The following is a 16004-nucleotide window of genomic DNA, read 5'->3' as shown; positions in this document are numbered from 1 at the left end:
TGCCTAACTTTCTTTTTTTTTTGCCGTGCTGGGGATTGAACCTAGGGTCTTGCCCTTGTGAGGCAAGCACTCTACCAACTGAGTTATATCCCCAGTCCCCAGATGCCTAACCTTCTAAGGAATAGCCAAACTGCTTTTCAAAAAGATTGTGCCATTTTACACTCACACCAGTAAAGCATGCTTATTTCTGTGGCTCCATATCCTCAATAATACTTGGTCTTTTTTTGGTGTGGGAATGTGTGGTGGGTCCTCTCTGCCATGTCCCACGTGGAGGAGAAAAGGGTTAACTATTGGAAGAGGATGTTGGCGGGTTTTCTACTACCCATAAAACTTATCTACTCAATAAACACACAAGAGCCAATACTCTCTTCACATAAGAGGGGGTGTGACAGGTCTGGCCATACCAGCTCTGGCCTCTTACAACAACTTGGAGTGACCCCACTCTCCTTTATTTATAACATACAGGTAAAGGGGGCAAGGACCACCGGAGGAGCTTCTTCTGTGATGGCCAGGATAGGGTGGAGTTAGGGAAGCCATTCTCTTAGGGGAAAATTCCAGAATGAGACAGGGAACCACTCCCACTCAGGGCCACATACTTCCCGGCAGCTCCTAGAAGCCAGGCCTCTGCATCCTTTAAGAACCCAGAAACCACTCCGGATGTGGGAACTCAAGCAAGAGAGTTTATTAAGCAAACAGGCAGAGTTTCTCCCTGCAGGGTAAGATAGAAAATGAGAGGAAAAGAGAGAGAGAGAGAGAGAGAGAGAGAGAGAGAGAGAGAGAGAGAGAGAGAGAGAGAGAGAGAGAGAAATGTTGGGGAAGCTATTTTTTAGCAGTTGAATTCTGCAGCTAACAGGGGACCAATAATGGAGAAGGATACTTGCAAGCTGACTGATGAACCAATAGCTAGCTAGGATGTTCACAGATTGACAAGCTCTGATTGTAAATTGGGAGGCGGGGAAATGACTGCAGCGTAAAGGGCGGGGGAGCAGCTCTGTATTATATTATACATCCCATGGCTCAACTTAGTATGATTCTACTAAATAAGAATGGCTTCCCACAGGGGGGCCCTCTGGGGATGGAACTTAGAGGCACTTTACCACTGAGCCACATCCCCAGTCCTTTTTATTTTTTATTTGAAGATAGGGTCTCATTAAGTTGCTTAGGGCCTTACTAAATTGATAAGGCTGGCTTTGAACTTGTGATCTTCCTGCCTCAGCCTCCCAAGTCCCTGGGATTATAGGCCAACACCACTGTGCCCAGAAATACTTGGTCTTTTTTTACTCCAGCTTTACTATGTATTTGAGTATTACCTCATTAAGATTTTAATTTGTGCTGGTGTGGTGGTACACGCCTGTAATCCCAGCAGCTTGGGAGGATGAAGAAAGAGGATCTAGCTAAGCAACTCAGTGAAATTCGCTCTCTAAATAAAAGACAAAATAGGTCTAGGGATATGGCACAGTGGTTGAATGCCCTTGGATTCAATCCCCAGTACCTGCACCCCGAAAAACAGATTTTAATTTGCATTTTCCTGGTAACTAAAACGATGAGCATTTTCTCATGTTTTTTTTTTACTTTTTTTTTAATTATTCTTTATTTTTACAGACACATTTTGATTCATTGTACACAAATGGGGTACAACTTTTCCTTTCTATGGTTGTACACAATGTATATTCATGCCATTCACATAATCATACATATATAAAGGTAATACTGTCTGTTTCATTCTACTGTTTTTCCATTCCCACCCCCTGCCACCCCTTTTTCCTCTACACCATCCAAAGTTCCTTCATTCTTCTCTTCCCCCTACCATGCTTCATCATTATATATTGTCATACACTTATCAGAGAAAACATTTGGCCTTTGGTTTTGGGGGGTTTGGCCTATTTCACTTAGCATGATATTTTCCAACTTCATCCATTTACCAGCAAAGGCCATAATTTCCTTCTTCTTTATGGCTGAGTAATATTCCATTTTGTATATATACCACAGTTTCTTTATCCATTTGTCAATCGAAGGGCATCTAGGTTGGTTCCACAATCTAGATACTGTGAATTGAGCTGCTATGAACATTGATGTGGCTGCATTACTGTAGTATGCTGATTTTGTAGTATGCTGATTTTAAGTCCTTTGGGTATAAAGCGACAAGTGGGATAGCTGGGTCAAATGGTGGGTCCATTCCAAGCTTTCTGAGGAATCTCCATACTGCTTTCCAGAGTGACTGCACCAATTTGCAACTCCACCAGCAATGTATGAGTGTGCCTTTATCCCCACATCCATGCCAACACTTATTATTGCTTGTGTTCTTGATAATAGCCATTCTAATTGGAGTTAGAAGAAATCTTAGGGTACTTTTAATTTGCATTTCTCTAATTACTAGGTATGATGAACACTTTTCATATATTTGTTGATCACCTGTATATCTTCTTCTGTGAAGTGTCTGCCCATTTCCTGAGCCCACTTATTGATTGGGTTACTTGTATTTTGGGTGTGAAGATTTTTAAGTTCATTATAAACTTTGGAGATGAGTGCTCTGTCTGAAGTGTGTGTGGAAAAGATTTTCTCCTACTCTTTAGGTTCTCTTTTCAAATTATTGATTGTTTCCTGTGCTGAGAAAAAACTTTTTAGTTTGAATCTATCCCATTTATTGATTCTTGCTTTTATTTCTTATGCTGTGGGGGTCTTGTTAAGGAAGTCTGGTCCTAAGCCAACATAATGGAGATTCGGGCCTACTTTTTCTTCTATTTGGTAAAGGGTCTCAGGTCTAATTCCTAGATCCTTGATCCATTTTGAGTTGAGTTTTGTACAGGGTGATAGATAGTATCATTTTACTGCATATGGAATTCCAGTTTTCCCAGCACCATTTGTAGAAGAGGCTATCTTTTCTCCACTGGAAGTTTTTGGCACCCTTGTCTAGTATGAGGTTACTGTACTTAAGTGGATATGTCTCCATGTCTTCTATCCTGCACCATTGGTCTACCTATTATGGTGCCAATACCATGCTGTTTTTGTTACTGTTGCTCTATAGTAGAGTTTAAGATCTGGTATAGTGATACCTCCTCCATCACTCTTCCTGCCCAGGATTGCTTTGGCTATTCTGGGTCTTTTGTTCTTCCAGATGAATTTCATGATTGCTTTTTCTGTTTCTATGAGAAACGTCATAAGGATTTTAATTGGAATTGTGTTAAATCTGTATAGCGCCTTTGGAAGTATGACCATTTTGATAATATTAATTCTGCCTATCCAAGAACATGGGAGATCTTTCCATCTTCTAAGGTCTTCCTCAATTTCTTTCTTCAGTGTTTTGTAGTTTTCATTGTAGAGTTCTTTTACCTCTTTGGTTAGATTGATCCCAAGTAATTTTATTTTTTTTGAGGCTATTGCAAATGGAGTTGTTTTCCTCATTTCCCTTTCAGATGTTTCATCGCTTATGTATAAAAATGCTTTAGATTTATGCATGTTGATTTTGTATCCTGCTATTTTGCTGAAATCATTGATGAGGTCTAGAAGTTTTCTGGAGGAGTTTTTTGGATCCTCTAAATAGAGAATCATGTCATCAGCAAATAGTGACAGCCTGAGTTCCCCTTTTCCTATTCGTATCCCTTTAATTTCTTTAGTCTGTCTAATTGTTCTGGCTACTATTTCAAGGACGATGTTGAATAGAAGTAGTGAAAGAGGACATCCCTGTCTTGTTCCTGTTTTTACAGGGAATGCTTTCAGTTTCTCCCCATTAAGAATGATGTTGGCTATGGGCTTAGCATAAATAGCCTTTACAATGTTGAGGTATGTTCCTACTATCCTTATTTTTTTCTAATGTTTTGAGCATAAAGGGGTGTTGTATTTTGTCGAACGCTTTTTCTGCATCAATTGAAATAACCATATGATTCTTTTTTTAAATTTATTTTTATTGTAAACAAATGGGATACATGTTGTTTATGTTTGTACATGAAGTAAAGGCATACCATTTGTGTAATCATACATTTACATAGGGTAATGGTTTTTGATTCATTCTGTTATTTTTTCCTCCCCCGCACCCCTCCCACCTCTCTTTTCCCTCTATACAGTCCCTCCTTCCTCCATTCTTGCCCCCCTCCCACCCCCCATCATGTGTCATCTTCCACTTATCAGCGAGATCATTCGTCCTTTGGTTTTTTGAGATTGGCTTATCTCACTTAGCATGATAGTCTCCATTTTCACCCACTTGTCTGCAAATGCCATAATTTTATTATTCTTTATAGCTGAGTAATATTCCATTGTACATATATATACCACAGTTTCTTTATCCATTCATCAATCGAAGGACATCTACGTTGGTTCCACAATCTGGCTATTGTGAATTAAGCAGCTATGTACATTGATGTGGCTGTATCTCTGTAGTATGCTGATTTTAAATCCTTAGGGTATAGGCCAAGGAGTGGGATAGCTGGGTCAAATGGCGGGTCCATTCCAAGCTTTCTGAGGAATCTCCACACTGCTTTCCAGAGTGGCTGCACTAATTTGCAACCCACCAGCAATGTATGAGTGTACCTTTTTCCCCACATCCTCACCAACACCTATTGTTGCTTGTATTCTTGATAATCGCCATTCTAAATTGGGGTGAGATGGAATCTTAGGATAGTTTTGATTTGCATTTCTATTATTACTAGAGATGTTGAACATTTTTTCATATATCTGTTGATTGCTTGTAGATCTTCTTCTGTCTCAGTGTCCTTAGAGTTCAGCTTGTATGTTGACAGGAAATTCAGAGTTCTTCTCTGGTCACAAGGAGTATATAAAAGCCTACACACTCTATAAGAACTGTTCAATTGTCACTGACTTCACAGGGCCTGGTAGGGTGCTTGGCATGTCATCTGTGTCAAAACTGACTGAGCCTTGAGCCAACCCAAGCATTCTGTTCTAGACATCAGGACATCAGAAATACCCTAGGGAACCTGACATAGTTCCTGCGTTCAGCATTCATATGAGAGGTAGATATATATAAACAAACAACCATTGCAAATTATAATAAGAAGCAGGGTGTGGTGGTGCATGCCTGTAATCCCAGCTGCTTGGGAGGTTGAGGCAGGAGGATTGAGAGTTCAAAGCCAGCCTCAGCAATTTAGTGAGGCCCTTAGGCAACTCTGAGAGACCCTGTCTCTAAATAAAATACAAAATAGGGCTGGGGGTCGGGCCCAGGGCAGAACCGTGGGAATGGCGGCTCCGAGCGCCCAGTTGTTGGTGCAGAGGAAGGATGAAGAGGTACTTTCAAAGCAGAGCTTTTCTGTAGAACTGTAGTATAGTAGGACTTTTACAGCCAGTCCATCCTCCCAGGTGGCTCACCCTTGTGATGTATGTGACCCCATCTTGAAAGATATTTTGCTACTGGAGGGAGCACACCGTGGACTTCAAACTTACACATGTAGGGCATGTGGGAGACAATTCTGGTTCATTGCAGATTTTAACCAGAACTTAGAGCATTACAGTGGAGAGAAACCTTCACAGAGAAATGAAGGCAAGACTTCACTGGTGAAGAATTGCAGAGTTTGTGAAAAACCTCACTTCTTAGAAAACCCCTTTACCTGTGAGGAGGAGCAGAACTTTCAGGTAGCTTGGACTGTTGCCAACAAAAGATCATCCATAACAAGAGGAAGACAGCCCAGAGAACTCAAGCAGGGAGATCCTGCATGTTGGACAGATGCATTACAAGTGCAGTGAATGTGGGAAAGCTTTTAGTCGCAAAGATACACTTGTCCAGCACCAGAGGATCCATAGTGGGGAAAAGCCTAATGAGTGCGGTGAGTGTGGGAAAGCCTCTAGTCGTAAAGCTACACTTGTCCAGCACCAGAGGATCCACACTGGAGAAAGGCCTTAGGAATGCAATGATTGTGGAAAAGGCTTCAGTTGAAAAGACAACCTTACTCAGCACTAGAGAATCCACACAGGAGAAATGCCTTATAAGTGTGGTGAATGTGGAAAGTATTTCAGCCATCACTCTAACCTAATGGTACACCAGAGAGTACACAATGGAGCAAGGCCTTACAAGTGCAATGATTGTGGGAAAGTCTTCAGACACAAATCCACACTTGTTCAGCATGAAAGCATCCATACTGGAGAAAATCCTTATGATTGCAGTGATTGTGGGAAATCCTTTGGCCACAAATATAAAACACCATTCTCATTAAACACTAGAGAATTCACACTGAGACAAAGCCTTTTGAATGCACTGAATGTGGGAAATTCTTTAGTGGAAGCTCTGACTTTATAGCACACCAGAGGGTTCACACAGGTGAAAGGCCTTTTGTGTGCAGTAAATGTGGGAAAGACTTCATCAGAACCTCCCATCTTCTTCGGCATCAGAAGGTGCACGAAAGGCCCTATGAGTGTAGTGAGTGTGGGAAGGCCTGCAGCTTAAGCTCCCACCTCATTTGGCATCAGAAAATTCATGCTGCAGGGAGGTTTTAGCTGAGCTGTCCGCACAGCAGGATTCATCAGTGAGATGTCAGGCCTGTGTTGCACTTCCTGACATCCTCAAGTTGCTGTCAAGTTGTTGACATGGCTGAACCCATCTCAACTTCTCCAGCTTGGTTACCCGGCATCTTCAGATTCGAATAGCAGGACTTGAACTCTCTCCAATGCCCAGGGTGAGGCAGGGGACACCTGAGTTCACAGGGTCCTCATTCCTTTCTGTGACTGGTGTGGTTATGAATATGACCCATCTTTAACCAAGAGGACCTGAGATGTGTTCTGCTGGTAACTTACAGAGGTTTTCTTTCTTCATGGACATTGTTGATCTTACATAAAATTTGTTTTTTGTTTGAGACAGTGTCTTGCTGTGTTGCCTAAGCTGGCCTTGAACTCATAGGCTCAAATGATTCTCAGGCTGCAGCCCTCAAGTAGTTGGGATTAAAGCACTTGCCACTGTGCCCAGCTTTTACATGGAATTTCAACAGATGTTTTCAGACTTCCAAGTCACCTAGCCTGGAATAGTACTTGCCTCATGTTGCTCTGGTTTATAATAATAAAGGCTTTATAATTTAAGCCACACACACACAAAAAAAAGAGGGCTGGGGATGTGGTTCAGTGGTCGAGTGCCCCTAACTTCAATCCCCTGTACACCTCCCCCGCAAAAAAAGAAAAATTGTAATAAGAGGACTGGGGTGTGGCTCAGTGGTAGAGTAGGTTGCCCACCTTGTGTAAGGCCAGGGTTCAATCCCCAGCCCTAAAAAAGAATTAAACGAGGGCCATAAAGGAAAAGTGAGAAGTCAGAGGGCCTAGGGCAGGGGCATCCCGACACAGGGGCGGTCTCTCAGAGGAGGTGACATTGAATCTAGACCTAAATAATGAAAAGGAGCCAGTCAGGACATGAGCACTCCAAAGAGAGGGAACAGAATGGGCAAAGGCCAGGAGGCCAGGGTGCACTGGAGTGGGAGCATGGTGAAGTTTTCCAGGGTGAGTCAGGTCCTGGGGGCCTTATCCAACAGTGCTCTTTCACCTGCTCCTAACCATCCTGGAAGGTTGATTTGGTTTCTTTGCTATTTCCACAATCCCAGAGTGCTGGGGACTCGAACCCGGGTCTCCAGCATGAGAGGCAGGCACTCTATGAGATGGGCTATATGACCTTCACTTGCTCCTAACCATCCTGAGTAGAGAAATAATTTTGAGTTTCCATTTGAAGGACTGAGACTCAGAAAAGCCTGGGTTTAGGCCCAGATACAAAATGGAAAAATCAGTCTGGCTTTTCGGTCCCCATTCCTCCCCTCAAGTCAGAGAATCCCCTTTAACTCTGTCTTACTTTGGGGGCCTCAGACATGCTAGGCAAACACTCTACTACTGCAGCTACACAACCTGCCCAAGAGTCCACTTTGGAAAAGAGTGAACAGAGAGGCCCTGGGTTTGGTGGGCCTCAGACTGCTCTCTTCAGTCAGTTCTCACGTCCTTCAGACCTCAGATGTGCCCTCCCCAACCAGCCACCGACATCTTCCCACCACAGCAGGATGTGAAGGCCTCTGTCCCTTGGAGGAGTTTTGGGGAGGATCGGCTAGAACAGAAATTTTGTTAATTTTTACTTTTTCTTTTTTTGAATGGGGAGACTAAAGTCAGCCCTAAATGTAACCTTTGTCATTTCAGAGGAAGGTAAAGGGTGTCAAGGAAGTAGATTTCCTTGTTTGTTTCTTCCTCTCCCCTCTGTCTTCTCTACTTTCTCTGAGGGAGAGGATAGAGGCAATGGGAGGACCAGTCTCCTGGTCCACTCTGTCCACTCCTACCTCTCCCTCCTCCTCCCCGCCAGAAGCTCATGTTTCCCAGCTCATCTGTGCTACCCAACACCCTGCCCCGTCCGTATGCTGTTTCCTCTGTTTGGAAGACCACTCTCATCTCTCTCATGGGATCCTCCCTCTGTTTTCTTGACTGCGAAACTTACCTTCCTTTGTAATACCCACAGGAAACAGGCTCAGAGGAAGGATGCCACAGAGCCAACAAGAGTTGGGTTTCAGACCCGAGTGTGTGTGCCTCACCCCCAGGACACACTTCAGTCCTTGAATTACGTCATCTCAGATAACTTTGCCTTCTCCCTCCCCCTAGCAAGCAGGTTCCTTTTCCAGAGCCTAGGTCAAAGGTGCCATCCAACCCAACCCCTGCTCTCCAGCCCGCTGGCTTCTACTGGTGCTTCCACGACAGGCCTTCAGAGGGTTCTTCTCCATGTGTTACCTGTCACAATCACTCCTGCTGGTTCCCCATTTCTCTGCTTCACTAGTCTGAGGGTCATCACATGCACCATGTTCCCAGACCCCAGAAAAGGGCAAGGACATATAGGCATCAGTATTTTCTGAATAGATGACCAAATAAGCAAACAAACGGCGACCTGCAGAGAGTGTGGGAAGTTGACCCCAGCCCTGGTGACTTTATGCAGGCCTCACCCTTTCTGTCTAGTGACCCAGTTTAGTGAAATGGCATAATCTGTCTAATCTGTCCTTTTTTTCATTATTTTATTTTTATCTTTGGGATAATAATAATTCCTTGTACCCTGTCCTCTGCACTTCCGACAAACTGGATGAATCCCTGTCTTCTGCACTATTGCTAAGGAAAAGGGCCTTCTGGGGAAGACCCTCAGAACAACAGAGGACTCACAATGGCAGATCTGATGGGAGGCCAACATCAGAGTCCAGCTCATCCACATGTTAGCCAAATCTACTGAGCACAAATGAATTTATTTTAGTATATGTATAAACATTTCCTGTGGTTTTTAACCAATGTATATCCACAGAAAAAACCCAAAGCAAATTTATCTAAATATTAATGTTAATCATTTTGGATGGTGAGAATGTGAGCAATGGTTATTTTCTTCTGTATACTTTCTGCAATTTTTTTTCAGTACCAGGGATTGAACTCAGGGGCACTCAACCACTGAGCCACATCCCCAACCCTATTTTGTATTTTATTTAGAGACAGGGTCTCACTGAGTTGCTTAGCACCTCACTTTTGCTGAGGTTGGCTTTGTGCATTTTTTTTCAAATGTCTTATTTTGTTTGTTTGTTTTTATGTGGTGCTAAGGGGCAAACCCAGTGCCTCACATATGATAAGCAAGCGATCTGCCACTGAGCTATAGTCCCAGCCCCCTTTATTTATTTTTTTATTTTTTATTTTTTACAAGGCTCTGCCTTATCGTATGGAGTGCACAGAAAACTCAGTCTGCTTACTGGTTATGCTCCTTCATCCCTAAGGTGGACTCTGTCAATGTTGTCCTTTATCTCCATCTTCTGTCCCACAGTTGGGCTCAACCTATGCTTTCCGAGATCTGGTTTTAAATTCTGGAACCCACCCAAGTCTTCCAACAAGTTTTCTTTCCCTTAAATTAGCTTTCCTGGGGTTGGGGATTTAGTTCAGTGGCACTTGCCTAGCATGTGCAAGGCCCTGAGTTCAGTCCTCGGCTCTGGAAAAAAAAAAAGTTAGCATTCTCTCTGTTGCTTGCAAATGAAAACCTCTGATATAGGGACCAAAATTAACATCTGTATGTGTTAAGAGCAATATGTGTGAATCTGGGTATGTGCAGAGTTTGTGTTTACATTAGCATATGATGCTAATTATGATTCATAATACTCTTTGCTAGTAACTGAGTTATGCTGAACACAAAGTTAAACCAGTTTTGTTTTTTTGTTTTTTTTTGGAGGGCAGGTACTGGGGATTGAACCCAGGGGTGCTTAACTAGTGAGCCATATCCCAAGCCCCATTTATTTTTTAGTTCGAGACAAGGTTTCACTAAGTTGCTGAGGCTGTTCTCAAGTTTGTAATGCTCCTGCCTCAGCCTCCCCAGTCACTGGGATTACAGGCACTAGCCACCATGCCTTGCTTAAACCAGTTTTATAAATGCAATTCTGGGGATACCAGTGTCATATGGTATAGGCACTTCCCTTGTTGGCAGTTGGAGGAGTCAGAGAAACTGACAGTATATCGTTTAAATTGTTCCTCTTGATATCAAGAGATCAAGAGGATAGTTGTTTAGCTACAGGCAGTAAAGTGCATGGTGTGTCTAGGGAACAATCAGGGCATCTTGATTTTCTTCAACTCAAACCTGATGTGTGCATGTGAATCAAGCAATCTCTCTCCCTCTCTCTCTCCTTGCTGTACTGTAGGGCATTGAACACATGAACACATGAATACTCTACCACTGAACTATATTCCCCCATCCCTTCTTTTTTTTTATTACAATATTTTTTATTTTTACAGACACATTTTGATTAATTGTACACAATGAATTTCTATGGTTGTACACAATGTAGACTCACACCATTCATGAAATCATACATATATATATAGGGTAATACTGTTTCATTCCACTGTTTTCCATCCCCTCCCACCCCTTTTTCCTCTACACCATCCAAAGTTTCTTCATTCTTCTCTTCCCCCCTTCACCACCCACCTCTTGTTATATATTGTCATGCACTTATCAGAGAAAACATTTGGCCTTTGGTTTTTGGGCTTGGCCTATTTCACTTAGCATGATATTTTCCAACTTCATCCATTCACCAGCAAATGCCATAATTTTATTCTTTTTTATGGCTGAGTAATATTCCACTGTGTTATATACCACAGTTTCTTTATCCATTCGTCAATTGAGGGGCATCTAGGTTGGTTCCACAATCTAGCTATTGTGAATTGAGCTGCTATGAACATTGATGTGGTTGCATCACTGTAGTATGGCAGATTTTAAGTCCTTTGGGTATAAACTGAGGAGTGGGATAGCTGGGTCAAATGGTGGGTCCATTCCAAGTTTTCTGAGGAATCTCCATACTGCTTTCCAGAGTGGCTGCACCAATTTGAAACTCCACCAACAATGTATGAGTGGGCCTTTTTCCCCACATCCATGCCAACACTTATTATTGCTTGTGTTCTTGATAATAGCCATTCTAATTGGAGTTATAGGAAATCATAGGGTGGTTTTAATTTGCATTTCTCTAATTACTAGGGATGATGAACACTTTTTCATATATTTGTTGATCATCTGTATATATTCTTCTGTGAAGTGTCTGCCCTTTTCCTTACCCTGTTTATTGATTGTGTTCTTTGTATTTTGGGTGTATTTTGGAGATGAGTGCTCTGTCTGAAGTGTGTGTGGAAAAGATTTTCTCCTACTCTGTAGGCTCTCTTTTCACGTTGTTGATTGTTTCCTGTGCTGAGAAAAAACTTTTTAGTTTGAATCTATCCCATTTATTGATTCTTGCTTTTATTTCTTATGCTGTGGGGGTTTTGTTAAGGAAGTCTGGTCCTAAGCCAACATGATGGAGATTCAGGTCTACTTTTTCTTCTATTTGGTGAAGGGTCTCAGGTCTAATTCCTAGACCCTTGATCCATTTTGAGTTGAGTTTTGTACCGGGTGAGAGATAGGACTTTAGTTTCATTTTACTGCATATGGATTTCCAGTTTTCCCAGCACCATTTGTTGAAGAGGCTATCTTTTCTGCATTGTAAGTTTTTGGCACCCTTGTCTAATATGAGGTTACTGTTCTTATGTGTATATGTCTCCATGTCTTCTATCCTGCACCATTGGTCTACCTATCTATTATGGTGTCAATACCATTTTGTTTTTGTTACTATTGCCCTATCGTAGAGCTTAAGATCTGCTATAGTGATACCTCCTGTATCATTCTTCCTGCCCAGGATTGCTTTGGCTATTCTGGGTCTTTTGTTCTTCCAGATGAATTTCATGATTGCTTTTTCTGTTTCTATGAAAAATGTCATAGGGATTTTAATTGGAATTGTGTTAAATCTGTATAGTGCCTTTGGAATGTTTATGTATAAATGCCCTTTCAAATGTTTATGTATAAAAATAGATTTATGCGTGTTGATTTTATAACCTGCTATTTTGCTGAAATCATTGATGAGGTCTAGAAGTTTTCTGGAGGAGTTTTTTGGATCCTCTAAATAGAGAATCATGTCATCAGCAAATAGTGAAAGCTTGAGTTCTCCTTTTCCTATTCGTATCCCTTTAATTTCTTTAGTCTGTCTAATTGTTCTGGCTACTATTTCAAGGACGATGTTGAATAGAAGTAGTGAAAGAGGACATCCCTGTCTTGTTCCTGTTTTTACAGGGAATGCTTTCAGTTTCTCCCCATTAAGAATGATGTTGGCTATGGGCTTAGCATAAATAGCCTTTACAATGTTGAGGTATGTTCCTACTATCCCTATGTTTTTCTAATGTTTTGAGCATGAAGGGGTGTTGTATTTTGTTGAACGCTTTTTCTGCATCAATTGAAATAACCATATGATTCTTTTTTTAAATTTATTTTTATTGTAAACAAATGGGATACATGTTGTTTATGTTTGTACATGAAGTAAAGGCATACCATTTGTGTAATCATACATTTACATAGGGTAATGGTTTTTGATTCATTCTGTTATTTTTTCCTCCTCCGCACCCCTCCCACCTCTCTTTTCCCTCTATACAGTCCCTCCTTCCTCCATTCTTGCCCCCCTCCCACCCCCCCATCATGTGTCATCTTCCACTTATCAGCGAGATCATTCGTCCTTTGGTTTTTTGAGATTGGCTTATCTCACTTAGCATGATAGTCTCCATTTTCACCCACTTGTCTGCAAATGCCATAATTTTATTATTCTTTATAGCTGAGTAATATTCCATTGTATATATATACCACAGTTTCTTTATCCATTCATCAATTGAAGGACATCTAGGTTGGTTCCACAATCTGGCTATTGTGAACTGAGCAGCTATGAACATTGATGTGGCTGTATCTATGTAGTATGCTGATTTTAAGTCCTTTGGGTATAGGCAAAGGAGTGGGATAGCTGGGTCAAATGGTGGGTTCATTCCAAGCTTTTTGAGGAATCTCCACACTGCTTTCCAGAATGGCTGCACTAATTTGCAACCCCACCAGCAATGTATGAGTGTACCTTTTTCCCCACATCCTCGCCAACACCTATTGTTGCTTGTATTCTTGATAATCACCATTCTAATTGGGGTGAGATGGAATCTTAGGGTAGTTTTGATTTGCATTTCTTTTTTTTTTTTTTTTTTGCGGTGCTGGGGATTTGAACTGAGGGCCTTGTGCTTGCGAGGCAAGCACTGTACCAACTTAGCTATATCCCCAGCCCCTTGATTTGCATTTCTATTATTACTAGAGATGTTGAACATTTTTTCATATATCTGTTGATTGCTTGTAGATCTTCTTTTGTGAAGTGTCTGTTCATTTCCTTAGCCCATTTGTTGATTGGGTTATTTGTATTCTTGGTGTAGAGTTTTTTGAGTTCTTTGTATACTCTGGAAATCAGTGCTTTATCTGAAGTATGAGTGGCAAAGATTTTCTCCCACTCTGTAGGTTCTCTTTTCACATTGCCGATAGTTTCCTTTGCTGAGAGAAAGCTTTTTAGTTTGAATCTATCCCAGTTATTGATTCTTTCTTTTATTTCTTGTGCTATTGGAGTCCTGTTAAGGAAGTCTGATCCTAAGCCAACATGTTGAAGATTTGGACCTACTTTTTCTTCTATAAGATGAAGGGTCTCTGGTCTGATTCCGAGGTCCATGATCCATTGTGAGTTTAGTTTTGTGCAGGGTGAGAGATAGGGGTTTAGTTTCATTCTGCTGCATATGGATTTCCAGTTTTCCCAGCACCATTTGTTGAAGAGGCTATCTTTTCTCCATTGTGTATTTTTGGCACCTTTGCCTACTATGAGAAAATTGTATTTATTTGGGTCTGTGTCCGTGTCCTCTATTCTGTACCATTGGTCTACCTGTCTATTTTTGGTGCCAATACCATGCCATTTTTGTTACTATTGCTTTGTAGTATAGTTGAAGTTCTGGTATTGCGATACCTCCTGTTTCATTCTTCCTGCTAAGGATTGCTTTAGCTATTCTGGGTTTCTTATTCTTCCAGATGAATTTCATGATTGCTTGATCTATTTCTGTAAGGTACATCATTGGGATTTTAATTGGAATTGCATTGAATTTGTATATCACTTTTGGTAGTATGGCCATTTTGACAATATTAGTTCTGCCTATCCAAGAACATGGGAGATCTTTCCATCTTCTAAGGTCTTCCTCAATTTCTTTCTTCAATGTTTTGTAGTTTTCATTGTAGAGTTCTTTTACCTCTTTGGTTAGATGGATTCCCAAGTATTTTTTTTTTTTTTGAGGCTATTGCAAATGGAGTTGTTTTCCTCATTTCCCTTTCAGCTGTTTCATCGCTTGTGTATAAAAATGCTTTAGATTTACGTGTGTTGATTTTATAGCCTGCTATTTTGCTGAATTCATTGATGAGGTCTAGAAGTTTTCTGGAGGAGTTTTTTGGATCGTCTAAATAGAGAATCATGTCATCAGCAAATAGTGACAGCTTAAGTTCCTCTTTTCCTATTCGTATCCCTTTAATTTCTTTGGTCTGTCTAATTGCTTTGGCTAGATTTTCGAGGACAATGTTGAATAGAAGTGGTGAAAGAGGGCATCCCTGTCTTGTTCCTGTTTTTAAAGGGAATGCTTTCAGTTTTTCTCCATTAAGAATGATGTTGGCCATGGGCTTAGCATAAATAGCCTTTACAATGTTGAGGTATGTTCCTACTATCCCTATGTTTTTCTAGTGTTTTGAGCATGAAGGGGTGTTGTATTTTGTCGAACGCTTTTTCTGCATCAATTGAAATAACCATATGATTCTTATCCTTAAGTCTATTGACATGATGGATTACGTTTATTGATTTACAGATGTTAAACCATCCTTGCATTCCAGGGATGAACCCCACTTGATAGTGTTGCACAATTTTCTTAATATGTTTTTGGATAAGGTTTGCCAATATTTTGTTAAGGATCTTTGCATCTGTATTCATCAAGGATATTGGTCTAAAATTTTCTTTCCTTGACATGTCTTTGCCTGGTTTGCGTATAAGGGTGATATTAGCTTCATAGATTGAGTTTGGTAGTGTTCCCTCCTTTTCTATTTCCTGGAATACTTTGAGAAGTATTGGAATGAGTTCTTCTTTGAAGGTCTTGTAGAACTTGGCTGAGAATCCGTCTGGTCCTGGGCTTTTCTTGGATGGTAGGCTTTTGATGCTTTCTTCTACTTCATTGATTGATATTGATCTGTGTAAATTGTATATGTCCCCCTAGTTCAGTTTGGGAGGAGCACATGTCTCTAGAAATTTGTCTATGTCTTCAGTATTTTCTGTTTTGTTGGAATATAGATTTTCAAAGTAGCTTCTCATTATGTTATGTATTTCAGTGGTGTCTGTTGTGATTTTTCCTTTTTCATCATAAATTTTAGTTTGAGTTTTCTCTCTCCTTGTCTTCGCTCATGTGGCTAAGGGTTTGTCTATTTTGTTTACTGTTTCAAAGAACCAACTTTTTTGTTTTGTCGATTTTCTGAATTGTTTCTTTTGTTTCAATTTCATTGATTTCAGCTCTGAATTTAATTATTTCCTGTCTTCTACTTCTTTTTGTTGTTATTTTGTTCTTCTTTTTCTAGGTCTTTGAGCTGTAATATTAAGTCATTTAGTTGTTGACTTTTTATTCTTTTCTTGAATGCGCTCCATGCA

Source organism: Sciurus carolinensis, chromosome 6, assembly GCF_902686445.1.
Source record: "Sciurus carolinensis chromosome 6, mSciCar1.2, whole genome shotgun sequence".
Lineage (NCBI taxonomy): Eukaryota > Metazoa > Chordata > Mammalia > Rodentia > Sciuridae > Sciurus > Sciurus carolinensis.
The sequence above is the reverse complement of the archived record's forward strand: the minus strand, read 5'-3'. Positions refer to the sequence as shown.